The sequence below is a fragment of the Mauremys reevesii genome, linkage group 4, assembly GCF_016161935.1.
Source record: "Mauremys reevesii isolate NIE-2019 linkage group 4, ASM1616193v1, whole genome shotgun sequence".
NCBI lineage: Eukaryota > Metazoa > Chordata > Testudines > Geoemydidae > Mauremys > Mauremys reevesii.
The window spans coordinates 92,643,455-92,653,540 of NC_052626.1; the positions used below are offsets into that span (position 1 = coordinate 92,643,455).

The 10,086-nt window shown below is 38.4% G+C and overlaps 1 long non-coding RNA gene across 1 annotated transcript; it reads left to right on the plus strand.

Annotated features, from left to right (window-relative positions):
* The first annotated feature begins 1,269 nt into the window (after positions 1–1,269).
* On the plus strand, positions 1,270–7,797 carry LOC120403284. Its single transcript, XR_005597514.1, has 3 exons — positions 1,270–1,429; positions 4,104–4,268; positions 7,400–7,797. It is a non-coding gene; the product is annotated as an uncharacterized LOC120403284 (long non-coding RNA).
* Positions 7,798–10,086: the final 2,289 nt, after the last annotated feature.

Below are 10,086 nucleotides of genomic sequence, written 5' to 3' on the forward strand. Positions count from 1 at the left end.
TAATTTGGACTATGATTAAGAATGATTGCAAAATTACTGAAATTCTGGAAATATTTTGACTGTACAGTAGCAGTATTGGGGACTACCTGTGCAGTAGAACAATAAAGCAGTTCAAAAATAGGTAATGTAGTCTTCCTTGTTGCAAGATGTTTTACTTCTTTCCAGAAAGCTAACAGTAAGTAACAAATAGTTACATATGGAGTAGACTGAGAGGCAATCTGGATAGCTCTGCAACACAGGATTAATTAGGTAAATCCTCTTAGGTTGATTAGCCATTACTTAGATCTCCAGTTTATTTTTTCATTGCTTGCTCCTATTAATGTCTTTTTCCTGTCAGAGTTGATTACTCTGGTTTCAGTTCTGCATCATTGCTTTTTCTGCATCATAATGAAGCACAATAGATTAAATGTACATCCTCTTAAAGCAAAGAACAATAATACATCCAATTTATATTACTTGCACTCACTATTAGCTCTTTTTCATCAAGGGGATTTTTGTATGCATAATTTAAGATAAAAGAAGTATTGCATTTTGGGCATGAATACAAAGTAACAGTACAATAATATATAGTCTTCTCATGGTGTGAGGATTTGGATACCTATCTGGTAACAAAGATGGGTAAATCACCATCCATGGAAATAAGATCACTTCCACAGTATACTGTTTATAGAGTATGTATTGTATTTTTGGTAACATTTGTTCATTTTCCCCTATTTTCCATTCAACTGAGACATTATAGAGGGCATCAGGCAGGGAAGTAGGAAAGTTGTGTTCTATTCTGAGTAACCCTCTGACTTGCTGTGTGACTTCTGGCAAATCATTTTATTACATATTTATTATTCACATGGGGAATCTGGTCCTCAGATTCCCCATGTGAAAACGGGAATCAGAAATTTACCTTCCCTTGTAACCGCTTTGAGATATATGGATGAAGAGCAGTATGTCGGAGATGAATATTACTACTGAATTTTAGCAAAATTAGTTTTGTGATTTATCCACTGCAAAGTGATAAATCCAATTAATCTATTCTGGATTTTGTTTAGCTAATATACAGCATATACTTTTAAAATTTTTAAGTCTGATTCAATAAAGCCCTTTTCTGTCTTAAATTCCTCTTCCTTACTTGAGAATATGATCACTTCAGGTGTACACGGGAATAAACTCAGAAGTTATCATGGAAGGAATGGTGGTGGATTATCATAGAAGGGAATGACCAGCACAGAGAGGGATGCATGGTTTGTGACAGATCACTAGGAAGTCAGCTGCTGAGTGTGGGAAGTTAGCAATGGATTGAGAAGGCTTCCGAAAATTCTGCTATGATGTCACAATATTCAGAAACAAATAAATGGATTCTACTTACATTGTACTCGAGAAGATGGGGGAAAACATAACTCAAGGTGAAAATACATATGAGCAGAAATAGTGAGAGGTAAAGCAACCTTTTGCAAAATAGCCACATTAAGATTGCAGCTGCTTGGCTCTGCAAAATTTAAAGAGTCAGGCCCACAAAGGAATGCAAGGAAGAGACGCCTAGAGCCTCAAAGGTATTTAGGCTTTCTACTTCCATTGATTTTAATGGAAGTTAGGAGCCAAAGGCAGGGCCGGCTCCAGGGGTTTTGCCGCCCCAAGCAGCCAAAAAAAAAAGAAAAAAAGCCGCGATCGCGATCTGCGGCAATTCAGCGGGAGGTCCTTTGCTCCGAACAGGAGTGAGGGACTCTCCGCCGAATTGCCACCGAATACTTGAAAGTGCTGCCCCGCTCTGGAGTTGCCGCCTCAAGCACCTGCTTGATAAGCTGGTGCCTGGAGCCGGCCCTGGCCAAAGGATCTGGGCCAGCATTCCTAAAGGAGGGCAATCCATGTCTAGCTGTCCTTGCAGTAAAAATACCAATGACTGGTCAACAAACTGCCTCCCACCTTTTCCCAGTATGTGTCTCTGCCTTGGTAGAGTTCCCTGAGCTGGAGCTGAACACTTGCTGGGCTGCTGTGGTTGGGTCCCACCCAGGGCCGTCCCTAGCCATTTTGGTGCCCTACGGGCTGGGGCGGAATAGGGGTGGGGGGAAGAGGCGAAGGGCTGGGGCGGAGCAGGAGTGGGAGCCATGGGGAAGTGGTGGAGCAGGGGCTGGAGCATTATGCAGCTGAGCAAGGCACCAGAAAATGTCGTGCCCCAAATTCCCTGGTGCCCTATGCAGCTGCATACTTTGCATATGGGTAAGAACAGCCCTGATCACCATACTGGGCCTGTGTGCCCTTCAGCTTCCCTTGTTCTGAATGGGCTGCAGCACTGTCTCATTCCTTGGCCTCTGTGGCACACTTTTTTTTTAAATGAAAGCATAGATTAGGTACAACTAAGTTCGTAACACTTTCCAACTTTCTCAGAGAAATTATAAGTAGAGCTGGCTGGAAATGTTCCAAATTTCCAAAACAAAGATTTTCAAACTTTTTTTGTGGGGAACTTCAAAATTTTTACACTCCATTCCAATTCTGGAAAGAGGAAGTTTTGAAATATTAGAATTTCCCATAAACCACAAAGTCCAAATTTTGACCAGCTCAAGTTATAATCCCTACACAGATTGTTTCTAATAACTATAAACTTTTACACTCCGATTTGTCCTCTGTGCACCATTGAGGATTAGTGTGAAAAACAAGGTTAACTTTGTTAAGCTAAATCAATTTTGGGTTGTTAAACAAAAAAGGTAGAAAAATGTTCAAAAAGTGAAAACACATCCCTTTATGAAACCTCATAATCCCAAAATGGTTTATCCAATTAACCTGAAATTAAAAAAAAAATTCTATCAGGGAAGAAACTACATAAGAAATATTATGGAAAGTTAGCTTTTTCAGAGAGTCAGAGGGGAGAGTGTCAAAAATAGCCCCATAATGGAAGCTAATAATTTCAATTCTGGAATCATTCAGTGAGTGTCGATACTATAATTATATTATTATAACTACACACAGAAAATCTACAGTAAAAGAACATTACTAAGATTGCAAAAGCAAGTACTCAAAAGTTAAGAAATTCCACTCTGTGGATCTCTTTGCTAGATCAGGATCTTATGCTGAAAACATTTTTAAAACAAGGAGACAAGTACTTATATCTAGGTAACAGCTTAAATTTATGAGGCAACAGGGGAGTAGTAATATTCATTCATTAACAATACAAATGTGTCTGCAAACAACTACCCTGACACTGATAAAATTATTTTTAAAGTACCAGGAACATAACTAAAAAGTACACATTTGTAAGCATTAAGTATGCATTTCCCCACTATATTTGAATTAAAACATAGTATTTTGAGGTTGCAACTGAAGTAGGAAGGTGTTAAAGTAGCGACTGCTAAACATTAACTAGAGCCAGGGGCGGCTCCAGGCCCGAGCACGCCAAGCACGTGCTTGGTGCGGCATGCCGCGGGGGGCGCTCTGCCGGTCGCCGGCAGGCGGCTCCGGTGGACCTCCCGCAGATGTGCCTGCGGAGGGTCCGCTGGTCCTGTGACTTCGGTGGAGCATCCGCAGGCACACCTGCGGGAGGTCCACCGGAGCCGCGGGACCGGCGACCGGCACAGCGCCCCCTGCGGCGTGCTGCCGTGCTTGGGGCGGCGGAATAGTTAGAGCCGCCCCTGACTAGAGCTCTTCAACATCATCCCCTCAGCAATATGCTATTCTAATTTTAAAACCTATTAATTAGCAGATAAATCAACCTTTCACACAGTATGTAATAGATACAACTATTTCATAAAAGATGGATGAAAAAACACATGCCCTGCTGTGAAGTAGTTATTAGTTTCTAATACAGTAGATGAATTCTCTCTGTGAGTATTGAAGAAATGCAATTAAATACTCAGAATAACATTTGATAAGATTGGTAAGAGTAATTATTGGCAAAGATTTTTGTATTTTAAAAGAAAAATCTTTTATACTCTTTCTAAACGCACAAGTCAGTAGTTGTCATAATGCGAATTTGGAGAGAGTTTCATGTTTTTTGTGACCGCTAAAGGGGAAACATTGAGTCTACCCTATTAAATGCAGCTGGGATCCCAATCAGGTATTTGTAGTTGCAATTTCAGAAATCGTGTATGTTTAAATTATTTTTCTTATTTCTTTTGTAGGTCTGCAGAATTACTACCTACTGGCTGCCAACTTAGTGCTTCTGCCAACCATCTGAATGTGTATGGAACTGTTGGCATTAGTAACAGTCGTGATCAGGGCTTGAAAATCCACCCGCCTACTTGTAGATGGAGGGTAGCTGTTAGGGGCCATCATTTTATACTTTGGTTAGTGAGTTTAGTTCTTAGGGTTGTGGGTGTCTGGTATATTTTTCAAGCATTTACCTATGATCAGTGTCAGAATGGAAAGTCTGTTTATGGAGAAAAAGGAGGCAACAGGTGAAATCCTGATCCCATTGATGTCAGTGCAAGTTTTTACCCCCAGTGTTTTCTGCAGTGTTGCACATTTCTCTAAGGTTCGCAGTGTTTTTATTTAATCATTCAGGGAAGGAAAAAAATTAGGGATCCATAAAATACTAAATAACCCTGGAGCAAACAAACCCTGAAGCAAACTACCTTCTGGTCTTAAGGACTTGTGAGACAGTTAGGGTGCTGGTGCGCTGATACCAGAATTATCTATTATGCTGACCAGTATTGTCTCATTGATTCATTCCTTGTACTCCCCCATCTGTCTTCCTGTATCCATCTCTTGTCTTATACTTAAATTGTAAACTCTTTGGAGGCAGGGACCATCTTTTTGTACAGCACCTAGCACCATAGAGTCCTTGTCTATGACTGGGATCCCTAGGTGCTATGCTTATACAAATAAATAATAATAAACATATAATTAATATTGCCGGGTTATTTATATTGTGAACAGCTATCTACTATCCCCCTTTTGTAGACAGATAATGTTACTGTCTCATCTCAGAAAGTAAGAGACTTGATTTATCATAGGATCATAGAAATGTAGGGCTGGAATGCACCTTGAGAGGTCATCTAGTTCAGCCCCCTATGCTGACGTGGGCCCAAGTATATTTAGACCCTCCCTAAAAGGTGTTTGTCTAACCTGTTCTTAAAAACCTCAAGTGACAAAAATTCCAGAATCTCCCGTGGAAGCCTATTCCAGTTTAGTTAGAAAGTTTTTTCCAATATCTAACCTAAATCTCCCTTGCTGCAGATTAAGTCGATTACCACTTGTCCTACCTTCAGTGGACATGGAGAAAAATTGATCATTGTCCTCTTTGTAGCAACCCTTAACATATTTGAAGACTGTTGTCAGTCCCCCCCACCATCTTTTCTCAGGAGGAAACATGTCCAGTTTTTTTAACCTTTCCTCAAAGGTCAGGTTTTCTAAACCTTTTATCATTTTTGTTGCTCTCCTCTGGACTCTCTCTAATTTGTCCACTTCTTTCCTGAAGTGTGGCCCCCAGAAATGGACAAAGTACTCCATCTGAGGCCTCACCAGTAACAAGTAGAGCAGGACAATTGCCTCCCAGGTCTTACATACAACACACCTGTTAATACACCCTGGAATGATATTAGTCTTTTTTTTTTCTTTCCAAGTGCACCATCTTGTTGACTCCCATTCAATTTGTGATCCACTAAAACCTTCAGATCCTTTTAATCTAGTTATTCATCATTTTGTAGTTAAACATTTGATTTTTTCTTCCTAAGTGTAATACTTTGCACTTGTCTATATTGAATTTCATCATGTTGATTTCAGACCAATTCTCCAATTGTCAAGGGTTGCTCTGAATTCTAATCCTGTCCTCCGAAGTGTTTACAGTCCTGCCCAATTTGGTGTCATCTGCAGATTTTATAAGCATGCTCTCCACTCCATTATCCAAGTCATTAATGAAAATATTGAATATTTTCCTAGTACAGACCTTTGTGAGGTTCTCTCAGTTTAACTGAAAATCATTGATAACTACTCTGAGTAGGGTCTCTGAACCAGTTTTTCACCCACCTTATAGTTATTTTATCTAGCCCACATTTCCCTAGTTTGCTTATGGGAATGTTATGTGGGACTATGTGAAAAGCCTTATTAAAATCAAGATACAAGTTATACCTGAACTTGGCTCAAACCACATGACTGTTAATCCACGGGCTCATTCTCAAATCTATAGTTAATGGATAATAATGTTGTTAAAGATAACAGTAATCCTTGTTGCATCATTAAAAACCTATCAGGAAACAGGATGTCTAGAGGGATTGTATGAAAACAGTAAAGAGAAGAGGAGAAATGGCAAATAAGAAAAAGGATTCCCTGTGTCACATATTGGGCACATTCACAATTCTCTGCTGTATGTAGAATTATGTGTGCATTGCTCATAGCTGTTGCCATGGAAACTGCTGAAAACTGACCCATTGTATCAATGTGGTACATCTGTAGTATGGGGAAACCTTCAGTACTTTCAGATGCAAATCTCCCATTGAGGCCACTATCCAAGTGATGTTTCCACTTACTAACTAAATTCAGAAAAGCCTCCTCACAAGACCCTGCCTTTTAAAAATATGTGTTGCATCAATTGTTAATATATTAATGTAACATAAAACAAACTAATAAAGTCAATACTAAAAGCTTATGTACATGTATACCAAATGTTTGTAATGCTCCAAATCAAATTAAATAATAGTTTAAAATCTTCAAGCAGGCAATTCAATGTTACTTTAAATGTATAAGAAGCAATAGATTGGAAAGTCCACAACTATTGTGTTAATAATGTTTTCTCTCCTGTCCAAATGCGTGTGCGGGGAAGACCCAGGGATTTGAAGCTGTTCTCTGAAACTACTCCTTTGAGTTACTTAAGACATTCCAATGTATTTTACATACATGGCTGTTAATATATCATGTCTTCTTTTGACCTCTTCTCTCTTGATATCATACATAACCTTTTCCATCAGACAACAGGGGCATTTTGAAGAAATATCCAGATGTGTAAAATGCTATTTTATGAGAAATGGTATACATGTTGTTGTGAAGGACCTAGTGTACTACATACAGTATTTAACATTTGTGAAATTGTACTGAATGCCAAAGCAGCTTAATGTTCCAGGCCTTTGACTCTTGGATGTGTATTTTTGTTACTGATTTAGAATCTGGTTTAGAGAGAAATCTGTAAATCTGAAAGTGCATGTTTGTTATTTAAGTTGGTAAAGGACAAAATTAGTTTTCAATTCTGAGTGGCAGTCCATGTTTTTTCCCCCTCTTAGTCCAGGAGAGCTACATTATTTTTGTAATAGCTTACATTGTTGTATTATTATGGAAGCAATCTTTTTTGAGGAGAGAACTGTAACTGGTCTGATGTCTAAGCATAAATATTTGAAGGTCACTTTGGCAACATTTGTGGCTTTAAATAGTATCTTTGCAATAATCCCAATTTTTCTGTTTGTTTGTTGTTTTTTTTCAAAACCAGAACTCTATATCACATAGAAACTGAAGATAATTTTACGGGGCTGTTCTTGTGCTTCTGTTTCCTGACGTTAATTTTCCAGTTGTTTCCCATCCCCTCTCAAAAGAAGCAGCAGTAGAACGATTTGATTGTTATTGTGGAGTGTGGACAGAGATCATCAAAGTTGTTGCATGTACAATTTAAATAAAATCCCACTATAGCCTCTTACTGTTGTATCCAATGTATCCATGTTAGATAATACATTCATTTCTTCACCTATTGTAACCTATTCTCATTTATTTTAGCACTGAGCATCAAGTAACAGCAAACTAAATGGTTACTTATGAATACAAATTTGCCATTTTCCTTTTCACTGCTGCTTTGCTATCTTGCGTTAGAGTCAAACACCACATACTGTACATACGCTGTGGCACACACTTTATAAATGCCAGATAGCGAGCACTAATTAAATCAAAGTATGAAAAAGAAAGGCACCCAACCATATTTCCTGACTCTGCCATAAAAATTTAGATCGTGTTACATAGATATAACATTGCTTTCACAGATACCACTAAATGGTGTTGTTATGATGATCTAATATATTTTAAAAATTAGTTGTTTAGTCCAGAAAGTGTTTCTGTACATCTAAATCTATTAAAAAAAAAGAGCTAAGCAGTTACGTGTTACTATTAACAGGATGTAAAAAATTATCAGCAACTTCAAAAATACTACTTAAATTAATTCTTCCCCAAAAGTAGTGAAATCCCTCTACACTTTATAAACCTAAAATATTAGGGAAAAAATCAGTTAGCCAAGGAAGAAATGTAATCCTAGCTTCCCCTCCATTGTTTAAAGGGATATTGCATAGAGGTTAAAGAATTTTGTGGACTGTCATGACAATCTGCTGCTATTGTTCTTGTGATGTGATACTTTTTGCCAAATGTCTCATTACTAAGAGTGGACATGGTGTATTTCACTCTGTCAAAACAATTCATTAAACTGCTGTTGAACATCACGTTTCCCCTTGGAATGGAATCAGACTCTTGTTGGTTTGGAACATGAACATTATTATTAACAAAACATAAACACAAGCCCATTCTGTGAATCTTGTCTGGTATCTTGTAACATATTGGAAAAATGTATTTTAAAAACATTTGTAACTCAGAATAAACAAGAATTTAGAGGAAAATATGCTCGTTACTGTAAATAGAAATGTTTTTCTTTTAAGCATTTGCAAGTCAGTCTCCTGGCTTCATAACTTGTGTGATTAAATCTTTCCTGTTTTTGCTTCTGCCAAAAGGAGAGTCTACAGAATTGTAATGGGAAGCCCTAGCAGTTTTCTTTAACTAATATTTCATTAATGACATTTCATTGGAAAAAAGGTGGGTGACTTTGAGGTAGCTTTTACATAGCCTTTCAAAATTATAAAAACAAGTCAATACATACAATAGTGTTAATATATAGTAATATATTCTACCACTAGTAAAGAGTTCAGCATCTTGGGAACATCAAGTACATTAGAAAACTTGTTGTAAGTAGTCTCAAACAGAACTGCTGAACAAGAAGGGCCTGTGTCAACACAGCAAAATTTACTGTCAGGGCCCTAACATATTATAGCAGAGTTTTTTTGTGTGTGGGAATGGTATTGAACTATTGTAATCATGTTATAGCACCAGATCCTCAGTTACTCTCAGGGCATACATTAGGAGGGAAAGGGACATGGGCGTTTTCTCAATCCAATGGGAGGTTTGAGATTGGTTCAGCCCCTGGCAGAAGTTAACCTCAGAAGTAATCTAACTTGTCCCAGGAGCAAAGGCCTTGTATCACTGGAACACAGAATGCTCTGGCTGTTTGGTGGGGCGGGAGCAGATTGTTTAGAGCTGGCTAGACTGTCTTTATATCACCCAGAGATTCACCACCATGGGGGAATCCTTCAACTGCCCCTTTTGGATTTGCTTCCTTGTCTATACAAGTAAAGGCAATAACAGTTTGGCATGCCCCAAATATGTTGTAAAATGGATCACACCCTTTCATATTAAAAATACGGGGCCTCAACATGGAAAACTTTGCTGTGAAGACAGATCCAAATGCTAAGCTACAAGATGATGAGGGGACTGATGATAAAGTAAAAAGGTCAGAATAAAAGAAAAAGGAACAGAGAATGTTAGACCAGATGCCATTTCCTGTTCCTAAAATGTTCTGAGGTAAGAAAGTATATATTTCCCCATTCTCAAATGTATCCGTAGAGATAGGTTCACAGAGATGTTACAGATTTTGGTTTGCAATGTATCAATTTAGCCCCATTTTCCCTCCAAAATAAATTTACATGACTTATGTGCCCAGAATACTCACTATTCTAGTATCTATTCTAATGCTGTAATGTGCTTATATTGTAAAACCAGCTACCAAGGGGCACTGAAGAGTGACTCATACCCACTGAAGATTAAGTGCCTTACAGCACTGTTTTGCTACCAGACCAACAGGTTACAAGATTTGCCCAAACTAGGACTCCCACAGGACAGTGCTTCCTCAGGACCTGATTCCCTTTTACTTCAGTGGACTTTGGATCAGCCCTAAGAGCCCACTCTTAGAAACTGTTACTCACATGAGTAGTTTCATTGAAGTCAGTGAAACTACTCACTAGTAGTCAGGACTACTCACTAAAAACTACTCACGTGAATAACATTTTACATGATCAGGCTCTAACTGAA